We start from the raw sequence: 10,725 nt of genomic DNA on the forward strand, positions 1-10,725 counted from the left end.
TCATGACCTGAGCTAAAACCAAGAGTCAGATGCTTAACTGACTGAGCCACCCAGGTGCCCCAGAAACTTCTTAGCTTTTTGATTCAACCCACCATCAAGGTTTAAGACAGGGTAATTTAGGAGTGATCAGTTAGCCAGAGCTAGTTTTTCCTACTTCCACTCAGCTCCAGACCAGGTAAACCTCCCATAAATTCAGGGAGCGAACTGAGAGTATCCCGGCATTGGTTGTTCTCTGTCCTGTATCTTACCTTCACCCCATAATGCATCTGGGTGGACTTTGGAGTAACAGTAGAACTCCTCAGAACAATTTTGAGGATGGTTCAGGAACTGAGAAGACCACCAGCCTGTCTGTATTCCAGTGATTACCAGCCTTGCTGAGGTCCTCCCACCAAATGGTGTGAAAGCTAGACTCAAAAAGCCTGTAAGGTGTGTTAGAAACACGAATTGTAGCTTCTAGGCACCATAGAGGGCTGTGCAAGGGCAGCCAAGACTTCTCACTGTACAAGAGAAAGGGTACGAAAGTTGGATGAGAGAGGGAATAGTTAGGGCAAGCCTGGAGGTGGTTCCTTCAGCTGAGACAAGCAACAGATTTAGCAACAGATGTGCTGCTCTGTCCTTGCCCGGGGCTGGTTGTGAATGCAGTTCCTTGGTGAGACAAAATTTCTCTTTGGTAAAAACTTGGATTTCTTTGAGAGACTATGTTTCTCTCTCTCTCTCTCTCTCTCTCTGTTTAAATTTATTTATTTTTGAGAGACAGAGAGAGTGAGCAGGGGGGAGTAGCAGAGAGGGAGAGAATCTCCAGCAGGCTCTATGCTGTCAGCATGGAGCCTGATGTGGGGCTCGAACCCACAAACCATGAGATCATGATCTGAGCTGAAACCAAGAGTCAGACGCTTAACCGAGTGAGCCACCCAGGTGGCTTGATGTTTCTCTCGCTTTTTAAGACTTGAATTCTTTAGTGCAGTTGGAGGTTCAGAACAAAATTGAAAGAAAGGTATAGAGATTCCCCATATGCCCTCTACCCCACACATGCCTAGGCTTCCCATTATCAACCTTATTTACCAGAGAGGGTTACATTTGTTACTATAGATGAACCCACAATGACACGTCACAATCACCAAAGTCCAGAGTTTATTTGAGGGCTCACTCTTGATGTTATATATTCTTTGGGTTTGGACAAATGTATAATGGCATGTACCCATCATTAAATGTTATACAGAGTATTTTCGCTGCTCTAAAGAAATCCTCTGTGCTCTGCTTATCCATCCTTCCCCACAGACCATCCCTGGAAATCACTGAACTTTTTATTATCTTCGTACTTTTGCCTTTTCCATAATGTCATGTATTGGAATAATATAGTATGTAGCCTTTTCAGATTGGCTTCTTTTACTAGTAATGGCTTCTTTGACTTTTCGTGGCTCGATAGCTCATTTATTTTTCATGTTGAATAATATTCTAATGTATGGAGGTACCACAGTTTATTTACCCCTTCACCTCCTGAAGGACACCTTGGTTGCTTTGGAGTTTTGGCAATTGTGAGCAAAGCCATATACACCCGTGTGCCGGTGTTTGTGTGGATATAAGTTTTTCATTTCATTTTGGATAAATACCAAGAGACATGATCACTGGATCATATAGTAAGGGTATAGTTAGTTTTGTAAGAAACCTGCAAACCATCTTCCAAAATGTACAGACGTACGATTTTGCAGTCCCATCAGCAGTGTATGGGAGTTGCTGTTGTTCCATAGCCTCCCTAGGATTTGGTGTTGTCACCATTCTGGACTTTGGGCACTTTTTTTTTTCTTTTTAACTTTTTAATGTTTATTTACTTTGGAGAGAGGGATAGAGAGAGAAAGAGAGAGAGAGAGAGAGAGAATCCAAAATCCAAAGCAGGCTCCAGGCATCACAGAGCCTGACATGGGGTTCGAACCCACAAACTGTGAGATCATGACCTGAGCTGAAGTTAGATGCTCAACCAACTGAGCCACCCAGGCGCCCCATTTCTAGGTGTTCTATGGTTTCATATCTTATATTTAGGGTTATGATCCATCTTTAGTTAACTTTTGTGGAGGGTATAAGCTCTGTGCCTAGATTTTTTTTTTTTTTTTTTTGCATGTAGATGTCCAGTTTCAGTGCCACTTATTGACGAAATTATCTTTGCTCCATTGTATTACCAAGGGCCACTTGGCTATAGTTATGTGGGCCTATGTCTGGGCTCTCTATCCTCTTCCATTGGTCTATTTCTCTGTCTTGACTATAGCTTCATGGTAAGTCTTGAAGTTGGGCAGCACGTCTTCCACCTTGCTCTTCTCCTCCAATCTCATGCTGGCAATTCTGGGATGTTTGTTTCTCCATAAACATTTAAATCAGGTTGTCAATATATATTTCTCTTTTCATGTGAGAGGTTCAACTCAGTCAATGTTTTCTCACTTTGGCTCCCTGCAAAATCAGTGTGAGATGTATCTGCCCAGGCACTGGAATGCTGTTCGTGCTTGTAGTTGGAAATTTTTATTTTCTTTCTCTTTTTTAAGTATTTCTTTATTTTGAGAGAGAGAAAGAGAGAGAACAAGTGAGGGAGAAGTGGAAAGAGAGGGAGAGAGAGAATCCCAGGCAGGCTCTGCCCTGTCAGGGCTCAAATTCATGAACCATGACATCATGACCTAGGCCAAAGTCAGTTGGTTAAGCAACTGAGCAACCCAGGTGCCCGCAATTTGATCCTCTTTTTTAAGTCTTGTTGTCTCCACTTTTCTTTAATTTCATCTTCTGAATCATATCCCTTGGATAAAGTAAATCTAAACATGAACCATTCATAAACAGTCAATCCAAATTGAATGAGCCCACCATTCACCTGCCTCACAGAGATGGAGATCTCGTCAATAAACCTGGAAGATAAGGATATGATTCCCATTCTCTCTTCCAACTAATGCATTTCATTCTTAGTTGTGACTAATGAAACAAGTCACGATTCTTCACAGGACAAGAGGGAAAGCAGACTGCTGGGTGATCAGACTTTCATGTAGAATGTTGGCTTCCAAGATCCTATTGACAAAGTCCTCAATAACCCTGATTTTCTCTGCTTGAGCACAGTTGTTGCATTGAAGAGATTTCTCATGTTCTGCTCTTTAAGCCTGTCTTTTTCTGGGTGTGCTCTTGAACCTGAGTAGGTCCTTCACTGACAGCATGTGAATATGATCCAAAACCACACAGCAAGATGTGCAGAACAGACAAATGTTTAAAGTGCCTGTCTCGATGTGATCTCTTTCTTAAAGGACAGAGCAAATTCGGCATAAATATCAAACACTGGTGAAGTATCGGTTAAAAAAATGGTTGGTTCACTTATTTTCCTCATTAAAATCTGAGTACCTCTACTCAGTGTCAACTTTCTTGAATGTTTCTTCATGATTCCTAATGAGATAAAATAGCTATAAATAATAGCTATTATTTTGAGTACTTACTATGCACCACACACCGTACTAAGCACTTTATATTTATTTCACTTAGTCTTCTTAACAATCTTATAAAGTCTTCATGTCGTTTCCATCTCCTTTTCAGATAAAGAAACTGATGCACAAGAAAATTACTTTTTTCCCCCCCATATCAGGATCTAATAATTGGAAAGCAAGAATTTGAATCTAGGTAGAATCTAAACTCTGTGTTTTTAACTACTTTGTAAATGGCCTCCAGTCTCAAACTATTAAATACTTGAATATACTTCAAGTAGCCTCCAAAGAATCAGGACTATGATCTAAAATAACTTGTATGGAAGTAATCGGCATAAACAACATTCGTCAGGATTTTGCACATCATTTCATTTCTTCATTTCTGAAGCACATATTCATCCTTCAAGGCTCCAGATCCTCTTCTTCAATGAAGTCTACCTCTCTCCTCTAGGCAGTATTTGTTACCCTGTCTTCTGTCCTCTCTTAATAACTTGTTCATATCTTATGATAGAACTTACTGCCATAATTAAAAGTCTTCCTTCAAGCCAGCTAGAATGTTCTATTTCCTGGGTACCTGGTAGGTGCTAAATATATTTTTCTGAGACAAACACATTGAAATTCCTCAAGCCAAAAAATCATCATTCTGGGAAGAAATTCAGAGAGAGAAATAGATAGCAAATATCCTTTTTGGAGCAAGAGGAAGAATAAATTCATACAATTTATGTACAACTAGAACAAGCTAAGTCTGAAAGAGATGGACAAATCTGTCGAAGCTCTATTTCCCAACTCACAGCAATAGACTTCTGAAGAAAATATCCTGCAAAAGAACAGAATTCTCTATCTTTCCACACTTCACAAGAAGTGAGGATCTGCACAGAACCCTGTTCATCTTCAAGGTAGGGCCCCCGGTTTGAGGCCTTCCTAGATCACATCAAACGCCAACACTGACATCTGCTGGAAATGCACACTGGCCACATTTTCTGCACTTGGTTAAAAAGGGGAAAAAAAAGTGCAAGATGATAAGAAACTACCTAAAAACTATTTCTGAGCCCAAACCAAGAACTAATATATCAAGGGAATGTGAGCTTGAGCAATCCGGGGCATTTCTTTCATTGAGAATATAATCTTGGCAAACAATATCATGTTTTTGGTGATAAGCACGGCCATAGATTTAGGATTCTGAATCACTAATTCTTTTGTAAGTAACCCTTAGCATGGCCCCCAAAATATATTTGATATTTTTTAAAAGCAAAATAAGATACGTATCTCTGTATATGAGGGATTCAGTTAATCCCTACCGCACATTTCATAAATAGCATGGGTTGTGCTCTCTGGTTTTTAGAAACCGCTAACTCATTTTTGGGCTGCAGTTTTTACGGGTATGAAGAACAGAGTCTTGACAAATGAAATGGTGTGTTTCTGTGGCTTGTATTCTCCCATTTTCCTACGTTTACCTTCTGCTGTCTCACTTGTGATACCACTTAGGTATTTGGGAAATAGTCAAACTGAAGAATATACTTTCCTCCATTTGTTTATTTATAAATGTTAAGGATAATCAGATGTAAAATATATTTTCTACATTTATTTCTCCTAGTTACTGAAACTTTTGGTAAAAGAGAAAAATTCTGTGACTCACGGAAACTATTTTATTTTTTAAAACAAATCTACCAAACCTGTATATTTAAAATTGTTATTTTTAGGGGTACTGAGTCACTTGGGTGACTCAGAATACTGAGCATCTGACTTCGGCTCAGGTCATGATCTCACAGTGAGTTCGAGCCCCGCATCAGGCTCTGCACTGACAGTGAATGGCCTGCTTCAGATCCTTTGTCTCCCTCTCTCTGCTCCTCCCCTGCTTGCACCCTGTCTCTCTCTCAAAAATAAACGTTAAAAAATTAAAAATAAAATAAGAATAAAATAAAATTTTTACCTGTAAACATCAGCTCCTACCTTCCTATCATAAGTCTTCATTTGTTAAAAGATGTTCATATTTTTCTTCTAAACTTACCTCGTAAGTTTTCTTTCTTGAAGAAATAAGGTATTTATGGTTTTCTCTTTTTGCTTTTCAGTTTTTTATCTTTATTGTTAAACACAAGTAAGCAGAAAAAGTAGACATATACCTCGGAGGTTTTGTAGGTTTTGTTCGAGAACACTGAAATAAAGCATATATCACAATAAAGTGAGTCAAATGAATTCTTTGCTTTCCCAGTGCATATAAAAATTATGTTTATATAATACTGTAGGTCATGGAGTATGCAATAGCATTATATCTAAAAACACAATGTGTATATCTTAATTTTAAAGTGTTGCTAACAAATACTCACCATCACCTGAGTTTTCAATGAGTCATAATCGCTGACCATAGATGACTGTAACAAATGCGATAATCATGAAGAAGTTTGACATATTATGAAAATTACCCAAAAGGTGACATAAAGACACAAAGTGAGCAGATACTTTTGGAAAAATGACATTGATTGATAAATCTGTTCCATGCAGGCTTATTACAAAAGGTCAGTTTGTTAAAAAAAATAAAAAATAAAAAGTATCCGTGAAGTACAATAAAATGTGGCATGCCTATATCTCAAACACAAATGGACAGCTTAATGTATTTTAATAACACAGCTTAATGTATTTTAATAACATGAGCACCATGTTATAACCGCCACTCAGTAACCATCACTCAGATCGAGAAAGAAAACATTGCAGTAAGTATACATATCGAAATACTATAGTGTTGCTGGAATTTTAATTTTAGATCGATGGGATCATAGTGCGTGTTTTCTTTTAGATTTGGCTTCATTCGGTAACCATTCTGTAAGTTTTGTCTGTGTTGTTACTTGTGGCTGTGACTTATCTTCACTGATCAATAGTATTCCATTTTATGAATATATCACCATTTGTTCATCTGATCTATCACTGATGGCTATTCAGGTCACTTCCAGTCTTGTGCTGTTTATAGTTCTAATGCTTCTACAAGCATTCTGTGCACGTCTTCTGGCACATTTACAGGCATTTCTGTTAGATATAAGCTCACGCTGGGCCATTGGTTATATGGGTTTTCAAGGTCACCAACCTTGTCATGACGTGGTTGTACCAATTGTACTCTCTGCAGTCCTATGTGAGTGTTTCATTTACTTCACATCCTTTCCAACACCTGGTATGGTCACACTTTTTCATTTCAGCAAATGGGGTGGATTTGTGGTAATATCTCATTGTGTTTTTATCTTGCATGGAATATCCTCTTTTATAAGGTACCCAAGAAAGTCACTTGCTCATTTTCCTAATGGGTTGTCAGTCTTTTTCTTATTAATTTCTAAAATTTAAAAAAAATCCATGTATTTGACTTTTTGAGCTTGCCTATTCAGTTTCTTAATATTATCTTTTGTTGAACAGAATTGCTTTAATACAGTTTTATAAAGTTGCATTACATAAATGACTTCAGACTGAAAGGTTTTTTTTATTAAAAATTTTTTTTAATTTTTAGAGAGAGGAGAGAGCACACAAACAGGGAAAAAGGGCAGAGGGAGAGAGAAAGAATCCCGGCAGGAGAGAGAGAGAGATTCCCAGGCAGGTTCCACGCTCAGCACAGATCCAGATGCAGCACTGGGTCCCATGACCCCAGCCAGAATCATGACCTAAGCTGAAATCAAGAGTTGGTCACTCAACAACCACCTGAGCCACTCAGGCACCCCAGACTGAATGCTTGTTAAATCTGATATTCTGGGAAGCAAATAGCTTTATCTTTATGGGCATCTGTATATATATATATAATATATATATATATATATATATATATAAACATGTATACATATATATGTATATGTACACACACACACATATATATATACATATATACATATATATACATAAATAGAGAGACAGAGACAGAGACAGAGTTGAGGATGAGAATAAACATAAGGCCCATTGGGAACCCATGTGTCTTCAGATATATTTTCCCAGTTGTGTCCACATAGATATTCCATAAACACTTAAGATTCAATCTGATAAAAAAGGCGTTTATCTCCATCCCTATTAAATACTCCATTCTTTTGCCATCAATTGTATTGTTTTGCACTAGGTCGCACGGAAACTTCAGAGCCACCCTGAGTCCTTCCTCTTTTTCTTTTCCTTCCATATCCAATCACAAACCACACTTCTCCAGACTTCTATACTTTATATGTTCTTTCCTATCCCTGTAGCAGCCATGAATATGTACCTCTTAGATCTCCAGCTGTGCAGGTATCACAGTTGCCTGACAATCCTAATTTCTTCCCCTCTCAATCCCCTGCCGCATACATGCCAAGGCTATGTTTCCTCTGAGCTTCTTCACTTTTTTTGGGAACCACAGACTAATGGGAAAATAAAGATCTTTTAATTTTTATTCTTTTTATCACTGTTTTTAATGGAGATATAATTGACACATAACATTAGTTTCAGATGAACAACATAATGATTCAACATTTGCATACAATGTAAAGTGATCACCATAACAAATCTAGTTACCATCCATCACCACACAGAATTATATTTTTTTCGTGTTATAAGAACTTTTAAGATCTACCCTTTAACTTTCAAAAATATGCATTAGAACTATAAACAGCACAAGAAGTGACCTGAATAGCCATCAGTGATAGATCAGATGAACAAATGGTGATATAGTCTTAAAACGGAATAATATTGATCAGTGAAGATAAGTCACAGCCACAAGTAACAACACGGGCAAAACTTACAGAATGGTTACTATTAACCATAGTCACTGTGTTGTACATTGTCTCCCCAGGATTTATTTTTTTTATAAGTGGAAGTTTCTATCTTTTGACCACCTTCACTCATTTTGCTATATTGTGTGGTAGTTCTATTTTCAATTTTTTCAGGAAACTCCATACTGTTTTCTGCAGGGGTTGTACCAATTTGCACCCTCAGCAGCAGGGCACAAGGATTCCCTTTCCTCCACATCCTCACAACGTTTGTTATTCCTTCTCTTTTTGATAATAGCCATTGTAACACCTGTGTGATGTTATCTCCCCGTGGTCTTGATTTGCATTTCCCTGATGACTAGGGATGTCGGGCACCTTTTCATGTACCTGTTGGCCATCTGTGCTTTCTTTGGAAGCATGCTTATTCAGATCCTCTGCTCACTTTTTAGCTGGATTCTTTTCTGTCAAGTTGTATGGGTTCTTTATGTATTTCTGGATATGAATTAACCCCTTATCTAACGGCATCTTGACACTTGAGGACTTCAAGATGCTGAGGAGGGTGGAAGATGCAAAGTGAAAGAGGGGAAGGAGGAGGAGGAGGGGAGGGGTGGGGGAGGGGAAGGGGGGGGCACAAAGACCAGTAGGATAAGAAGACCTGAGCAAATTACCACCATTCCGGTTCCTGGGCAGCCCCCTCTGGAGGAGGCTTATCAGACCCTGGCCCCAACTGGAGAGTTCCTGGTCACCCTGGAGCATGAGCCCAAGCCCAACTTGGCCTGGAGGAAGGCCTGGACATCCTGGGGAATCTGCTATTGAGGAAGCAGACATTGGTCCCAGGCCCACCCTGCTGGAGCCACCCAGCCAAGGGCCCAGTCACTGCAACTGCAGCCCTCACTGGAGAACAGCAGGCAGGTTCAGGAGGAGCCAGAGCTGGTGTTAACCTGAGCTCTTATGATGTCATCGAGGCCCTCGACCACAGTGTACAAGTCATGGATGTGGGAGAGATGATTATGGTCACTGCGGACTCCAAGTACAACCAAGGCCTCAGACACCATCCTCCGCAACCGTTCCCCCCAAAGTGGCCCTGTGCCTAGAGATGATCCTGAGGACTCCATTGTCGAGTCTGACCCAGAGATGCTCACGGAGCAGCGCGTCGCCCTGGCAAACTGGAAGAAGAGGAGCAATGTCAACTACCTACGGGCCAACTTGGTGCTGGCAGCCAACTCTTATGACCCCACCATCAAGGCCATCACTTCCAGTGCCAAAGTAGATGTGACATTTGAGGAGGAAGAACAGCTCTTGCAGCTCGGGGTGAAGCGTATGAACAAACTGGCAGCTTGGCATCTGAGGGTGGTCTCAAAGCCGGAACGTTCCAACAGGACAGTGAACAGAGAGTCCCCCAGGCTGAGGAAGAAGCACATAGACCAGCAGAACTCGGAGACTGTCCTGTGCTGGAAAATGCTGCCCCTGCCCCAGCCCAATGCCTAGCGAATGCCTTGCAGGGGTGCCTGGCCCATTTGCTGGAAGTGGCCTTTTGGGGCCCTGCGGGTGCCCTGGGAGGTGTGGCTCTGTCTGTGGTCTTCGCTTCCAGGAACCAACCGCCCAGGTGACTGCCACCTTCTCCACACCTTGGGTCCTACCTTGTGCTCCCTAACTTCCCTAGGCTCCCTGTCCACTGCCTTCACATGCCTAGCCCTCTCCTCTGCAACAGGGCATGAAGGTTTGGAGTCCATAAGGCCCAGGGAGCAGGCAGGATTGAGGTCCTGTAAGGGGAAAATGAAGCAGGGCCAGGGCCTCATGTCCGGCCTGGAGACAGGGTGGCCCCTCATTCCTCCAGGGCCAATTCCCATCCCCACCTCTCTAGGTAGGTCTCAGTAGGGGCTGGCCTCAGTTTCTCCTTCCCAACAGGCCCTGAGGCAGCCCTTCCCCTGCCCAGTCCCAGTACAAATGCCAATCCCTCCTGGGTCTCCTTCTACCTTCTGACCAGGTTCCCCCACCCGACCCCACCCCCCAAATAGTAAAATAAAGCCTCTCTCTCCCACACTCCCTGTCCCCCCCCCCCCCCACACACACACAAAATGCAGATGCATAATAGCAAAATACGGGGCTTCTTTAATAGGTCCCTTTGGTTTGGAGTCTCTCGGTTAACCTGGCTGAAACTTTCCAGTAACTGTGCTGTAGTCTGAAACTCTTCTTACCCTCTCCTCCTTCCCTCCCCTTTTTCTCCACAGGTGTCAGATAACAGAACAATCTGTGGGCCTACCCACCTTCTCTAGCTTTCTCCCCACACGTTTTTTTGCAGGTTTCATCCATCGTGGCATCTGCTTTTGCAGGTTTCATCTATCGTGGCATCTGCTTCCTGGAAGGCCCTAACTGCTCTTTACCCTAATTCTGATCATCATGTTTCATAACTAAGAACTGGGTTTCCTGCTTCTAGTTTTACCTTCACAAATCCTCTGCCAGTGGCAACCAGAATATTCCATCTGTCTAGAGCTGGCCTCTGAATGTATACTGAGACCCATGAGGTCTCTATGTTCCCATTCCAGCCTATCCAGTTTTCCCATTTACTGCTCATCCAGTTGGCA

The 10,725-nt window shown here is 41.3% G+C and overlaps 1 pseudogene; it reads left to right on the top strand.

Annotated features, from left to right (window-relative positions):
• Positions 1-9,886, top strand: part of LOC122491020 — a 32,572-nt pseudogene extending 22,686 nt beyond the window's left edge.
• Positions 9,887-10,725: the final 839 nt, after the last annotated feature.

This window comes from Prionailurus bengalensis, chromosome C2, assembly GCF_016509475.1.
Source record: "Prionailurus bengalensis isolate Pbe53 chromosome C2, Fcat_Pben_1.1_paternal_pri, whole genome shotgun sequence".
NCBI classification, from domain to species: domain Eukaryota; kingdom Metazoa; phylum Chordata; class Mammalia; order Carnivora; family Felidae; genus Prionailurus; species Prionailurus bengalensis.